Source organism: Balaenoptera ricei, chromosome 14, assembly GCF_028023285.1.
Source record: "Balaenoptera ricei isolate mBalRic1 chromosome 14, mBalRic1.hap2, whole genome shotgun sequence".
Classification (NCBI taxonomy): Eukaryota; Metazoa; Chordata; class Mammalia; order Artiodactyla; family Balaenopteridae; genus Balaenoptera; species Balaenoptera ricei.
The window spans coordinates 73,340,800-73,357,311 of record NC_082652.1 but is presented as its reverse complement, the minus strand read 5'-3'; the positions used below and the strand labels follow the sequence as shown (position 1 = coordinate 73,357,311).

Here is a 16,512-nt window from a genome sequence, read left to right as displayed (position 1 = left end):
CGAAAATATCCCTAACATGGGAAAGGAAATAGCCACCTAAGTCCAGGAAGTGCAGTGAGTCCCATACAGGATAAACCCAAGAAGAAACACACCGAGACACACAGTAATCAAATTGGCAAGAATTAAAGATAAATAAAAATTATTGAAAGCAGCAAGGGAAAAATGACAAATAACATACAAGGGAACTCCCCTAAGGTTAACAGCTGATTTCTCAGCAGAAACTCAACAAGCCAGAGAGAGTGACATGATATACTTAAAGTGATGAAAGGGAAGAACCTACAACCAAGATTACTCTACCTGGCAAGGATCTCATTCAGATTTGATGGAGAAATCAAAAGCTTTACAGACAAGCAAAACCTAAGAGAATTCAGCACCACAAAACAAGCTCTACAACAAATGCTAAAGGAACTTCCCTAAATAGGAAACACAAGAGAAGAAAAGGACCTACAAAAATAAACCTAAAACAATTAAGAAAATGGTAACAGACACATATATATCGATAATAACCTTAAACGTGAATGGATTAAATGCTCCAACCAAAAGATACAGGCTCAATGAATGGGTACAAAAACAAGACCCATATATATTCTGTCTACAACAGACCCACTTCAGACCTAGGGACACATACAGACTGAAAGTGAGGGGATGGAAAAAGATATTCCATGCAAATGGAAATAAAAAGAAAGCTGGAGTAGCAATACTCATATCAGATAAGATAGATTTAAAATAAAGAATGTTACAAGAGACAAGGAAGGACACTACATAATGATCAAGGGATCAATCCAAGAAGAAGATATAAAAAATATAAATATATATGCACCCAACATAGGAGCACCTCAATAAATAAGGCAACTGCTAACAGCTATACAAGAGGAAATCGACAGTAACAGAATAATAGTGGGAGACTTTAACATCACACTTACACCAATGGACAGATCATCCAAAATGAAAATAAATAACGAAACAGAAGCTTTAAATGACACAATAGACCAGATAGATTTAATTGATATTTATAGGACATTCCATCCAGAAACAGCAGATTACACTTTCTTCCCAAGTGCGCACAGAACATTCTCCAGGATAGATCACATCCTAGGTCACAAATCAAGCCTCAGTAAATTTAAGAAAATTGAAATGATATCAAACATCTTTTCTGACCATAACACTATGAGATTAGAAATGAATTATACAGAAAAAAATGTAAAAAAACACAAACACATGGAGGCTAAACAATACGTTACTAAATAACCAAGAGATCACTGAAGAAATCAAAGAGGAAATCAAAAAATACCTAGAGAAACATGACAATGAAAACACGATGATCCAAAACCTATGGGATGCAGCAAAAGCAGTTCTAAGAGGGAAGTTTATAGCTATACAAGCCTACCTCAAGAAACAAGAAAAATCTCAAATAAACAATCTAACATTACACCTAAAGGAACTAGAGAAAGAAGATGAAACAAAACCCAAAGTTAGGAGAAGGAAAGAAAATCATAAAGATCAGAGCAGAAATAAATGAAATAGAAACAAAGAAAACAATAGCAAAGATCAATAAAACTAAAAGCTGGTTCTTTGAGAAGATAAACAATATTGATAAACCATTAGCCAGACTCATCAAGAAAAAGAGGAAGAGGACTCAAGTCAATAAAACTAGAAATGAAAAAGGAGAAGTTACAACAGACGCTGCAGAAACACAAAGCATCCTAAGAGACTACTACAAGAAACTCTATGCCAATAAGTTGGACAACCTGGAAGAAATGGACAAATTCTTAGAAAGGTATAACCTTCCAAGACTGAACCAGGAAGAAACAGAAAATATGAACAGACCAATCACAAGTAATGAAATTGAAACTGTGATTAAAAATCTTCCAACAAACAAAAGTCCAGGACCAGATGGCTTCACAGGTGAATTCTATCAAACATTTAGAGAAGAGCTAACACCCATCCTTCTCAAACTCTTGCAAAAAAATTCAGAGGAAAACTCCCAAACTCATTCTATGAGGCCACCATCACCCTGATACCAAAACCAGACAAAGATACTACAAAAAAAGAAAGTTACAGACCAATATCACTGATGAATATAGATGCAAAAATCCTCAACAAAATACTAGCAAACAGAATCCAACAACACATTAAAAGGATCATACACCATGATCAAGTGGGATTTATCTCAGGGATGCAAGGATTCCTTAATATATGCAAATCAATCAATGTGATACACCATATTAACAAATTGAAGAATAAAAACCACATGATCATCTCAATAGATGCAGAAAAAGGCTTTGACAAAATTCAACACCGATTTATGATAAACACTCTCCAGAAAGTGGGCATAGAGGGACCTACCTCAACATAATAAAGGCAATATACGACAAACCCACAGCAAACATCATTCTCAATGGTGAAAAACTGAAAGAATTTCCTCTAAGATCAGGAACAAGATAAGGATGTCCACTCTCACCACTATTATTCAACATAGTTTTGGAAGTCCTAGCCATGGCAATCAGAGAAGAAAAAGAAATAAAAGGAATATAAATAGGAAAAGAAGAAGTAAAACTGTCACTATTTGCAGATGACATGATACTACACATAGAGAATCCTAAAAATGCCACCAGAAAACTACTAGAGCTAATCAATGATTTTGGTAAAGTTGCAGGATACAAAATTAATGCACAGAAATCTCTTGCATTCCTATACACTAATGATGAAAAATCTGAAAGGGAAATTAAGGAAACACCCCCATTTACCATTGCAACAAAAAGAATAAAATACCTAGGAATAAACCTACCTAGGGAGACAAAAGATCTGTATGCAGAATACAATAAGACACTGATGAAAGAAATTAAAGGTGATACCCACAGATGGAGAGATATACCATGTTCTTGGATTGGAAGAATCAATATTGTGAAAATGACTATACTACCCAAAGCAATCTAAAGATTCAATGCAATCCCTATCAAATTACCAATGGCATTTTTTATGGAACTAGAAGAAAAAAATCTTAAAATTTGTATGGAGACACAAAAGACCCCGAATAGCCAAAGCAGTCTTGAGGGAAAAAAAACGGAGCTAGAGGAATCAGACTCCCTGACTTCAGACTATACTACAAAGCCACAGTAATCAAGACAATATCATACTGGCACAAAAACAGAAATATAGATCAATGGAACAGGATAGAAAGCCCAGAGATAAACTCATGCACCTGTGGTCAACTAATCTATGACAAAGGAGGCAAGGATATACAATGGAGAAAAGACAGTCTCTTCAATAAGTGGTGCTGCGAAAACTGGACAGCTACATGTAAAAGAATGAAATTAGAACACTCCCGAACACCATACACAAAAATAAACTCAAAATGGATTTCAGACCTAAATGTAAGACCAGACACTATAAAACTCTTAGAGGAAAACATAGGAAGAACACTCTTTGACATAAATCACAGCAAGAACTTTTTTGATCCACCTCCTAGAGTAATGGAAATAAAAACAAAAATAAACAAATGGGACCTAATGAAGCTTGAAAGCTTTTGCACAGCAAAGGAAACCAAAAACAAGATGAAAAGACAACCCTCAGAATGGGAGAACATATCTGCAAATGAATCAGCGGACCAAGGATTAATCTCCAAAATATATAAACAGCTCATGCAGCTCAATATTAAAGAAACAAACAACCCAATCCAAAAATGGGCAGAAAACCTAAATAGACATTTCTGCAAGGAAGACATACAGATGGCCAAGAAGCACATGAAAAGCTGCTCAACATCACTAATTATTAGAGAAATGCAAATCAAAACTACAATGAGGTATCACCTCACACCAGTTAGAATGGGCATCATCAGAAAATCTACAAACAACAAATGCTGGAGAGGGTGTGGAGAAAAGGGAACCCTCTTGCACTGTTGGTGGGAATGTAAATTGATACAGCCACTATTGAGAACAGTATGGAGGTTCCTTAAAAAACTAAAAATAGAATTACCATATGATCCAGCAATCCCACTACTGGGCATATACCCAGAGAAAACCATAATTCAAAAAGACACATGCACCTCAATGTTCACTGCAGTACTATTTAGAATAGCCAGGTCATGGAAGCAACCTAAATGCCCATTGACAGATGAATGGATAAAGAAGATGTGGTACATATATACAATGGAATATTACTCAGCCTTAATAAGGAACAAAATTGAATCATTTGTTGAGACGTGGATGGATCTAAAGACTGTCCTACAGAGTGAAGTTAGTAAGAAATAGTAAAACAAATACCGTATATTTACGCATGTATGTGGATCCTAGAAAAATGGTACAGATGAACCGGTTTGCAGGGCAGACATTGAGATACAGATGTAGAGAACAAACGTATGGACACCAAGGGGGGAAAGCCACGGCGGGGGGTGGGTGGGGATGGTGGTGTGCTGAATTGGGCAATTGGGATTGACATGTATACACTGATGTGTATAAAATGGATGACTAATAAGAACCTGCTGTATATAAAAATAAATAAAATTCAAAAATTATAAAAAAAACCCAATGGAAATGTAAACAATATATAGAGAACACAGAAATAAACAGTCTATTTTTCTTTTCCTTTGTGAAAGCATAAGCTAGAATATTGTGTCGGGTATAAATATCATAGAAGAATACCAGAAAACCTCTGGATCGCAGTGTGTAAATTTACAGGTTAAGGGAGATGCCAAAATATAGGTTGAATGTTTTATTATTTGTGACATTACTAGTCACATAATCATTGCCCCTTTATGTATATGCATTATAATACAGTTGTTCAGAAAAGTAGGCTTTGGTTTCAGAAAGTCCTAGGTTCAAACCCTTGTCCTGCCATTTAAATACAATGTGGCATTGAATGAATTATTTTATCCTTTCTGATTCCAAAATTTCTCATGAGTAAACTGGGAGAAATAATACATTACTGTCGGTGTTTTTGTCAAGATTAAATGAGACAGTAAAGTGATAGGTAAGTGTTTACTATTGGTAATTATCACTAATGAAGTTTGCAAACATCGTCGTCATGGTTAGATCAGTTCACTTTTTCCGGAGGATCTATTGAGACTCAGCACGTATTAAGCTTTACTGTTACATTAAAGAATATTGAAAATGAGTGTCTATCATGATATTACATGTTGGTGTAAGAAGAAAAGTCATGTAAGTGTGAACTATTTAATTAGAATCATACTACATACAGAATAAATAGAGAAACTTTTTGAGCTTTATGAGCTTTTATGAGCTTTAACCCAGGAAAGAATTAGAGAAAGTACTGATTGTGTGGCATCTGGGAGACAATGAAGCTGGAGGAAGAGAGGGTGGCGCCTTCGTGGTGGGATGGCCTCCCCCTGGCAGACAGGGGCTCCAGGTCAGCTTCCAAGAACTGGATCCTGCACCATCTGTCTAACCCACAAACTCAAGGAAAGAGGTTAGATGAGGCCTCTGAGCCGAAAACTCAAATATTCAAAACATCAAGAGACCTAGGAAAATTCATTTTAATACACTTTTCTCCAAGGTATTTTCCAATGTTCTAACATTGTTCCTGTCTCTGGTCTGGGATTTCTCAAATTCAAGTACTCATGTACTGGTAAGTGCTTGTGTAGCACCTGTTTCCATTTAAATTCAGAAGCTCTGATCCAGAAAACAAACAAACAAAAAACAAAACGAAAGAGACAGACACAGTAGGATGGAGGGAGAGAGATTTTAATTTCTCCAACATTGATTGGAGAAACAGGATCTTTTTCTTTAAAAACCTTCCTCTCTCCTACCCCCTCTTTACTACAACCGAGCCTCCTCAGACACATATTTACTCCTTAGAATTAGTTTATACCCAATAAATGATTTATGATGATATCTTTCAGGATATTATATAACTTAACTTCTTCACTCTTCAAATGAACATTCAATTACTTCCCATTAAAAATTATCTCTGTGATTTATACTACTGCTATTTAGAGGTTCGCCTACCCTCACGACCATAAGCAATGTTTTTAAAAATATGTTTTACAGATTTCGGATGCTATTCATCTTGGTGTGACACTGGCTGAATCTGAAATTTACATCGAATGATGAGTCATTGGGGAAATGTGTACGTAATCATTCAGTTTCTGCTGGAAGTGCTCTCCACTGCACACCAGAACACAGGCGCCAAGGATAGGTTATGATGAGCCCTTTCAAGTGACAACATATCTCCATTTCCCGCAGGAGCTCATCTTCTGGAGAAAATTTATCCTAGAGAGTTGTGGGCCTTCTCTATCAGTTTTCATTTAGGCAAGAAAAATAAGAGTTTCTGAAGTGGGACCTCTTTTAAGACATTTATAAATACTAATCTAACTGATTCCCTCCTCAGGCATTGAAAAATGTGCACAAAGGTCCTGGTGTTTCTACAAGAAAATGAATAACTTAAATTTTTCACTGAGCAGGGCAAGAGTGTTCTGCTCTTGGCCTTAGATTCTGGAAGGTTATCTCTGCAAAAGATATTTTGGAATTGGTCTTGCAAAACAAACAAACAAAACCAAGGCAAAATAAAAAAAGACTTTGGTGTTTATGTTCCATAGCAGAGCCTAAATGCTGGGTGAATGACAAAAAGGCAGCTTAAGTGGTCCTTAACTTATTTACACATCATGAACCATTTGAACTCTAATGAAAGCTATGAGCCCACTAAATAGAAAAAACAGACACATACACACACACACACACACACAAATGTGAATTTAATTTCAAAAGAGTTATTAAACCCACAAGTTCTTCCCTGAACTCCAGGTGAAGAACACATGATCTGTTTAAGAATGTCACTACTCAAAATGTGATCTACAGAAGGGCAAAATCAGCATCACCTGGATCTTCTTGGAAATGCAGACTCTTAGGCCCTCTTTTGGGTCCACTGAATCAGAACCTGCATTTTAGTAAGCTCTGCAGGTGATTCCTAGGCATCTAAGATTTAAGAAGCTCTGCTTACATAGTCATGTTAATGGAGAGTTTAGAATTAAAAATTTATATCTCAAATCACATTTGGAAATGAGCCATACTATAATATTATTAATAGAACATATATATTATTTGTAAATGGATAAACAACAAGGTCCTACTGTATAGGGTAAATATCCTGAGATAAACCATAACGGAAAAGAATATAACAAAGAATGTATATATATGTATAACTGAATCACTTTGCTGTGCAGCAGAAATAAACACAACATTGTAAATCAACTATACTTCAATTAAAAACACTTAAAAAAGAACATATATATTATTTGTAATTGAGAAGATGAAGGTGTCAGTAATATTTTACATGTGTTTGATGAGAAATATCCTTTTTCCCACTTTCAGCAGCTCACTTTTGGGTCCTCACTTCTTATTCTTCTTTGCCCTGCTATTCTCTTTGCAGGCTAAGCTGGAAGTGAGAGATGGGACCTTGGAAATTCCAAAGGCTTAATTCACATTACATTGGTTCATCATGAGAAGCTATTCAGGAGATGCATTGTTTATAAGTGAGAGGAAGTCAAGCACCATACCACCAAATCTGTACATATACTGGACATAAATCCTTAGTGGCTTGAGGAACAGACATTCGTAACAATGGGTGGAGAGACAGATTAAGAAATTGGAGGGGGAATGCTATCTAAAGCAGTTTGGTTATTTAAAGGGGCTGGTGGGAAATAGCTTCCCGGCTGCTGGATGGATTTATGATTTAAGGGCAAGACCTGTTTAATTGAAAGAGGCTATGCTTCTCTCTAGACTTAAGAAATGATATTCAGACAGCTCTGAGCAGATGTTCTGAAATTCTCTGCTCAAAACCATTCTGTCTTCCAAGCAAGGGCCCATTTCATTGGCTGCCCCTTCTCTGGTGCACATACTCGTGGTGAAATACAACCTTCAGGAGTTAGATCTTGTTTCACCAGCCATTGAACCATTAAAATGTACTTTTAAACCCCCTTCCAAATGATGCCACTGTTTCTTATTATAGGGCATTGGAAACTTCACTGGGCCCAATTTATAAGGCAATGTGTTCTCCAGATTATATCAAATTAGAAGCTCCTGGATTCAGGGCTAACATCTTTAACTAGAATCATTCATGTTTACATGCTTTGACTCCCTTAGGAAAATGAAACTCTTTCCAGGCTAGATTTTATTCTCCCCATTTATAGTTGTGGAAAATGGAAGCACAGAGGTTAAATGACTTATTCAAGGCCAACCTACCCAATGAATAGGGGAGCTGAGTCCTAGTGGAGTTTTATTATTTTCCTCCTGTAAGTCCTCTTTCAGTCACACTTTGCTCCTGCCAAAGAGAACAGGAAGACTGGCCAAATTCTCATTACATGGCACCTTCCTGCCTTTAGTCCTGCACCATGGCAGGCATCAGCTCAGACTTGTGTGCCCAAAGCATTCTGTTTCTATTAACTAACTGTGGTACCACTCGAGAGAGGAGCCAAGAAGAAAACGAATAACTATAATTTTAAATGCAGCACCTACCGAACCCAAAGATTAAACCAACAATCTCAGACTTTAAAGGTAAACTAGGTAAACACATTACTGTAGTCTGAAATATGCTGTTTCTATAAAAAATCATGACTCAGGTGACCACAGGAGTAAAAAGATACAAACAACTGGGTAAGAGGATGGGAAATTTGAAAGAAGAATATTTAAGAAGGGCAATTTGGAGTAGATGTGAAAAGAGCAGTTGCTATAAGTACCATCAAATCAAATGGGCAAAACATGATTGTTGTTTTGCATCAAATTAAAAAAAAATTGTTGGAATCCCTTTCACCACAAAAGATAAAGGCATTCTCCTCTGAGAGCTTTGATATTATGGTAAATAAAGAGATTCTGGCAATAAGAACATCAATCCTCTGCAAGCCTAAGATGAAAGTCTACTCTAGGAAGATGTTTAACATGGCACTTGAATTTCCCATTAAGTCCCTGCCAATAAGATAAAAGTTATAAACATTCAGAAGAAGTAGGATCTTTAAGTGGTTTTTACACATTCTCTTAGATACAGGTCATATCTTCAGAAATTGTTCACTGATGGTTAAATTCTCACTTTTAATCACAGAGATTGTTTCAGTGTGTTAGATCTTTCACAACACATTTTCAATAATCCATTAACACAGAGGCTTATGTGAACACTTTTTGTCTGTTTCAAAATTTCCCCTGTTCCCAAAGAAAGCAACTGGAATCTGACACACATTGATGAACCATAAGGAGCTCTGTCAAATGCTTAGAAGACTTAAGATGCACAGTGTGCAGCTCAGAATCTGTACTCAAAGGAAAACCTTTCTCTTATACTCTTTCACAAAGCAAAGAAGAAATACAGAGAGAACGTCCACCCTTATTTATGCAGTAATTAAGATTGCTAGAATTTCACGTTTTATTCCTCTTTGAAGAGGAAAGTTTATCTAATTCCACAGATTAGAATTAGTAGGATTCAGGGGAGCAGAATTCCATAACTGGCATAATGGAGGGACTAGTCCTCAGGACTCTATTTGCACTGAGCCTCACTCCCTCTTTTTAGGAATAAAGGGGATGCTATTCTTCTCCAATGTACTATGATCCTCAAGATATTTCACAAGTAACAACATCTATATAGAGATAATTAACCATGTGACCTAGCAGGTTCATAGGATATGTGAAAGGAATCATTGCTGCCTTGAAAACAACCTATTCCTCACCCTTTCGCTCATCATTCTCTGTCACCCACAAGGCCACCACTCCCCAGTATAATCCAAGGACATTCTTCTTAGATTATATGTTTCAAATTATATAGTCTACTAGGCAACAAAGTTCTGAAAATAGATTTGTTTTCATTTTCTCTATGATTATCTAGATAGCAATGCAATACTTTAACCCTAGAGCATAATTGTATAAATTTGATAATTAGCCTCAATTTTTATTTATGATCTAGCAATTCTTGGTACAATATTTTCCCTTGTTTTTTTAATTGCATAAAAATTTGATCAAAAGGACTCAAATTTTGACTCAATGGTGCTCATTCACTCCCTCTTCCCAACAGCTTTTTGCAATTCTAGAAAGTAACAGCCATTCCTTTTTCACTCTCATTGACCTTCACATGTTCTAAGCCACAATCTGAGTAATATTCTCATATGCGTTAACTTTTATCTTTGTTTTACACTTCCTTCTGCTCATCTTAATTTTATTATTGGACTCCAAAGCCCTGGCCATCCATGGTGCATGGTGCTGAAAGCAACAGATGTCAGTTCCCTGGCTCCTTGCCCTCCTGTAGAGGGATCCGGCAGGTTGGACAGGTGAGTTTGATAGGAGCTATTCTGGAGCTCCTGTCTAGTTACTATCTTGCTGTAACTCCTTTCCTCTGACTAGCTTACATAAAGCAATAAAACATTTACTCAGACACTAAGCTAAATAACTCAACCTCCCTGCTATAAAACAATTCTTTCTGAGTGATATTTAATAACTAGAATCATCCTAGAAGCCTGCTTGTAGGGAAAAAGTCAATCTAATAATAACTACTCATAGCACAAAAAGCTAACTAAAATCCTTTAATTTTCTTCAGCGTTCTATTTCTCTGAATTCTTTAAACTTGGCCATTAGCTCAATTGTTGACCTTGGGCAAGCTGCTTAACCTTTTTAGGCTTCAGTTTTGTCATTTATAAGTGAGGTACCAGTCACATGGCTTACTCATAAAGTGTCCTCTAGAAATGGTTTCCCTCTCTTTGAGGCAGTTAGCAGAGATTTTTTCTATTTAAATACTGGAACACCATACTAAAGGAAATAGTATTTTATTAAAACACCAACTAGGTTCCAGAGTCACAAATATTGGTGATGTATAAAGCAAACTTGACTTAATTACATTTACCAAGGAATCATTTAGAATGACTAGACCAAATCAAATCAAATTTCATCTATTAAAAAAATGATCTGTTGGGAATGAGGACAAGACAGTTTCAAGGTGGTACCTACCAAAAAAACAACCACAACAAAAAAACCCCAAACAAAAAACCAAACACACACACGGAGATGAGCCTACACATATAAGATGAAATATGAAGGCGGCAGTGTAATTTTCCACTCTGAAACTGATTGGTAGTACTGGCTCCAAAAACATCAAATCAACACATCTCTCCTACTTAACTGTGCCAGTGATTTATTTGATCTGACTGGCCTGAAAAGTGACCCTCTTGTTCCACCTGCTAAAGGATGTCTGACCTCTGCCTGTGACTCATTTCAGCAGAATGGAATACTCAGGTGGAATCCTGATGAACACCCCCAACGGTGGACTACAGGTGACTCAGGGAAAGGAATTGTATTAATGTATTATAGTAATTTATTGGCAGTTTTGTGTGATAGTATATTTACTGAATGAGGCCTGCCAGAAAGATCAGGTTATAGCAGGAAGACATGATTTCCCAACCAGCCATAAAATATAAATCAAATGCCTTTTCTGTCCACTGTCAGCCACCTCCACCCACTCCTTGTCCTCAGTTCTCAGACAAATTGAAGCACATGCCACAATTTGTAGAAGGAAAATCAAACTCAATTTTGCAGTACAATGAAGTGAGTTTTGGTCTTGTCATGCCCACTGACATATTGATCCCTAGAAGACTGAAAAGATCAGGATGTTCTAGATTTTTGCTTTTATAAATAAAAATATGTAGAAATGCAATGTGTAAATGGAGGACAATACAGCACGTATGCAGCTTTACAAAGATGCAAGAACTCCAGGGGGGCTAATGTTGTAAAACAGCACTATGATATAAAAGTCACTATTTAAGAGGTCACATTTTCTTTCCCTTTAGAATTACAGCCTCAGAAGACAAATGGTCTCCTAATCCAGGTTCATTTAAAGTGCAGCTGATCAGTTCACAGCTAAAAGGAATTTTCACTAGAGAAGAAAAACAAAAAAAACAAAAAAAACAGCCTATCTTGGCCCTTTGTAGAATTTATGTCATAATGCCATAAACCCAACACTCTTATCAAACATTTTCTATTTAATCTGAAAGGGGACTGAGCCAAATCACTTATATGTTCACATCTGTGATTTGCAAAGTGCAGTATGTGTAGCCTCCCTGATATGTGTAAAGACCACACAGAGATGAAGCATTAAGAAATGGAACCACTTTATCACGAGGTGATGATGAAATTCTAAGAAATACCATAAAACACCCTAGAGTCTAGTAAGCTAAATTTCTAACTGTGGAAGGAAAAAATAAATGAAGGAATGAATCTGTGTTTTCAGGTAGGTAGAATGTCACTCGTTATGACAAGATGATTTTCTAATTACCATTTACTAGAGAAATACTGCAAAATTCTCTGCAACTCCATGGAAGTAATTACTGCGTATTATGTGGTGCCCTCTACCTCATATAAAACTGCTGCAAACATAGCTTCGCATGCCTTTTTGGAAGGCAAACTGAGGCACAGATCGATAATGTTGCCCAAGAAAAACCACACAGGAATTTGAGGAGGGAAAGAACTTGTTCACTGATGCTAATTTAAATGGTTTCAAACCAGAAGGAGCTTCTCGTTGGGCGTGATCTTTAAAAATTACAGTGATGCCTCACGTCACCATATTCTAAAGTAATTACTTGTGGTAAGTAAAGATAAATTCATTAGTAATTACACAGTCCTTTATTGTGAAACCCAGAGTAAAATTATTTGAGGTATTTTTTTAAGCCAACAAGAGAATGACTTTACTTCATCAATCAGCTTGACTACAGTAATGATTTTCTTAGAATTAAAATTTGTCGAAAGCTCTAAATATTTCATCTTTTAGACTAAGAAGCAAGTAGTTAATGTCACAGCTAATACATTTGTCAGTCTGCTAATTTTCTTTTTCTATTAGAATAGGTAAACATCAGCCCTTTCTTAAAAGCATACTATTTACCATGTGTCAGGAGCAATGCAGGGAGAACTTATTTGAAAATCATGAGGTAGGGCGTTATGAAATGAACAGGAACCACAGGGAGACAATGGAGAAACAAAAAGGGAAAGGCATTTAATAATTCCCAAGTGATAGTGGGGTGTGTTTCAGGTTAGTGGGGGAGGATGGTATTTACTATGAAAAAAATAAAATCAACCCCCATAATGCAAGCCAGAGATATTGGAAAATCTGAAAGAAAAGATAGTTTGTAAGAAATAGTTCCACTAAAAACAAGAACAACATTAAAACAAAAGAAGACTTATAAACGTGCAATGGAAATAAAAGAAAATGAGATCTTGCCCACATGACGTTAGAACAGAGAACGGTTCTTCAAATATGCTTATTATTTGAGAGAATAGGTGTAGAGAGAGAAGAACAAACTCTCCATCTTTTAAAGATATAATACACTCATTTATGCTACATTGTGCCAGATTTTGTTTAAGGCAGCTTCAGTTTTACTGTAACTAGAAGAAAACAATAACTAGTAAATAATAAAGGTAAGTGCTTTGTTCTGCCTATTATTAGATGTTCTTTCTAAAATTAGGATCATTGGGTCATTTTGGGGTCATTTTTTGTTATTATAGATCACTTGAAGCATGGGTTGATATCCAAACCTTGTGTTCCAAACCAAATATTACTGCCACAGCAAAATTTTCATTTAAAATGGACTTTTGAATATCATTTCCGTCTTTTTTCTCTGTATTACATAGTTCCTCAAAAAAAAGACCTTTACTTCCAAATAAAGAGAATAGTCAACAGTATAAAGTACTATAGCACTTTAGTTTCTTGGTGTTATAAAATTGGTATTCTCAGTATAAAATAGTTAAACATCTCTAGAAGAAATGGACAAATTCTCAGAAAGGTACAATCTCCCAAGACTGAACCAGGAAGAAATAGAAAATGTGAACAGACCAATTACAAGTACTGAAATTGAATCAGTAATTAAAAAACTCTCAACAAGCAAAAGTCCAGGACCAGATGGCTTCACAAGTGAATTCTACCAAACATTTAGAGAAGTTAACACTTATCCTTCCGAAACTATTCCAAAAAAATTGCAGAGGAAGGAACACTTCCGAACTCACTCTATGAGGCCAGCATCACCCTGATACCAAAATCAGACAAAGATAACACACAAAAAAGAAAATTACAGGCCAATATCACTGATGAATATAGATTCAAAAATCCTCAACAAAATACTAGCAAATTGAATCCAACAATACATTAAAAGTATCACACACCACGATCAAGTAGGATTTATCCCAGGGATGCAAGGATTTTTCATACCCACAAATCAATCAGTGCGATACACCACAGTAACAAATTGAAGAATAAAAACCGTATGATCATCTCAATAGGTGCAGAAAAAGCTTTTGATAAAATTCTCATCTTTCCTTATTAAAATGTGAGGGAAGAAGCCTTGTGAGAAAATGGTATTGCCCAACTCAAAATTATTTCAGATGTTTCACATTTTTTCTTTTTATCAGTTTTAGAATGATTTAATTTAATAGGCTTTAAAAGATTATCTTTGTTTTTGTCATTAAATGAGCTAGACATAAACTAAGAGTTACAAATGAGTTCCTAAAAGTTCAGAACCCATGCTTTCTGCAGTTAAAGAAAGGTGGGAAAAGATGCACCACTCCCTAGCTGTGTAGACTTAAATATGCTACTTAGATGCTCTGTGTCACAATTTCCTTATCCATGAAATGGGGTTAAGAAAGTAGCAACCTCACAAAGTTTTGAGGATCATATGCCATACTACAAGTCTTCAGAAGCATGCAGGTCACATAGCACATGTTCAGTAAAGGTTAGTTATTAGTAGTAGTTGCAATTAACCTGCCGTCTATCCTGAATATGTCTCCTCCAAGATCATTTCCCTTGGTTGGTATTTCAGCGGGAAACTGAGTGTAGCCAGAAATCACCAGGCAGCATGCTCTTGACACAGGAATTTCATGAAATAAATTTTCTTGCTTCAAATTGTCCCTGTTTCAACTAGCAAAGACCTCATAGCTTTGGGGCAATACCAAGTAGCAGATTCTCCTCATCATGTGTATGTGGGATATATACGTGGGGAGTGGGAGAAGGGTTTGGACAATATAGACTTGCTTTAAATCCTAGTGTGGGCTTCTTTTTGGCTAGAAGAGCCGTCTCCTGTGAAATGAAGTCATGACCTGCAGTGAGCCTATGTGTCAGAGAAGACCCCATCCTGCCCAGGCACAACATGCAGCGTGCATCTCAAGGGATGGAGTCCCACATCCCTCCTGTAGCCGAGCATCCATATGAGACACTACATGAATGGTGAGAACACCAGCGGTGATTCACACAAATCGATTAATTTGATGCCAGGAACAAGATATAGTCTTAACGTTAATATAAATTTAAGATTCATAATTGCAGTCTTATTTTTCCTAGTTTAAGCAGTCACTGTGAGGTTTACATACTAATGCAGTGACTAAAATCGCTGTGGGTATGGATCTGAGTAACAGAAACTAACTCAAATGTATTTGCACAGTGGCCGATTGGTCCATCCAGCTGCCTGTGTCTATTAAGGGGGCATCTCTATTTACTTGGAACCATTGAACATTACTAGCTTATTCCTAATTTTGGAAGTGACATACTATCACTTCCGTTGCATTCTTTGGTCACCAGACCAACCCTGGTGAAATGTGGCAGAGAACTCCTTATATAATCTACCTGAAGCCCCCATTCCCTTTTGCCTTAGAGAACCAACATCACCAAAGATTTGCCTTCATGTTGTCCTTGCAGCCCTGCACTTTAACCTAAGAATGATGCCAATATTCCAAATAATTTTGAGCACTATGTAGTTCTTTATGTATCTACTTATCTAGCTACTGACCTATATTTCATCCTATCTATTTGTTCCTCGTCTCCTCTCCCTCTTCCTCCTCCTTCTCCTCCTTCTTCTTCTTCCTTTGTCCCTCTCTGTGCCCCCTTCATCTCCCTAACCCCTAACAGAAACGAAAAGAAGCTCCGGTTCAGCCTCACTGGATACCAGCTAAGGTAATAAAATGAACACTGCACTGGGAATTAGGGACTCTGGTTCTCCTCTCTGCCATTTGACTTTCTTAGAAAGGAAACATAGAGATGTTACTTCCTATCTATCTAAGTTTTGGTTTCTCTATTTCTAAAATTAGGAAGTTAGACGCTACACTGGTCTGATATGCCTTTCTGGCCTTGAAACTCTAAAATAAGAACCCCTGCAAGATGACTAATGAAAAGAACAAAGCAGAATTATGAGATTTACATGCATTTCTCTAAAAAGTGATTTTGCAGACTTCTGTACCTTTTACTCTAGTCTTGGAGTCTAGCTTTAAATCCTACAACTCATGTGGCAGACAGAAGAACTTTTCCAGTATTCTCTAGTGGGCATACCTATAGCACATATTAAAAGTACTGGACTGACATTCAGGATCAATGAACAACTTTCCAAAGGAATGAAAGGCGCCTACAACCAGCCAGTTGCTTGTAAGGCAAATACTTAAAAGCTGCACCACAAACATCAGTGAAAGACACGTGCACACTGAGCACATAATCAATGTCAAAAAAGATACATTACGTCCAGGCCTTCTCGGAACCCTCCTGTACTTACGTGGAGCCACCAGG

General features: G+C 36.7%; 1 protein-coding gene across 1 annotated transcript in view; it reads right to left on the bottom strand.

Moving 5' to 3' along the window:
• The window catches only part of DCC (DCC netrin 1 receptor), a 1,173,736-nt gene that overhangs the window by 36,022 nt on the left and 1,121,202 nt on the right, over positions 1-16,512 (bottom strand). The window lies entirely within an intron of this gene.